Source organism: Myotis davidii, unplaced genomic scaffold, assembly GCF_000327345.1.
Source record: "Myotis davidii unplaced genomic scaffold, ASM32734v1 scaffold309, whole genome shotgun sequence".
NCBI classification, from domain to species: Eukaryota; Metazoa; Chordata; class Mammalia; order Chiroptera; family Vespertilionidae; genus Myotis; species Myotis davidii.
In genome coordinates this window covers 5,448,856-5,449,072 of record NW_006383013.1, presented here as the reverse complement: position 1 = coordinate 5,449,072, position 217 = coordinate 5,448,856, and positions in this window count along the sequence as shown.

Genomic DNA, 217 nt, shown 5'->3' with positions numbered 1-217 from the left:
AGGCATTCAATCCAATGGGATGATGTATACAATTCAGAAAATCAAAGTAACTTTTCTATTGTTAAGCCAAACAGCAGGGTTAGAGTTAAACTACAGTTTCAACCTGAGATGGTTGCTACCATACTTCACTATGACCATTTGAGAAAAGAAGATGAAAAGAGAAGACCCTATGTTAAAGTAAACTGTTTATTACATACCAATACACAGCTCATTCTTT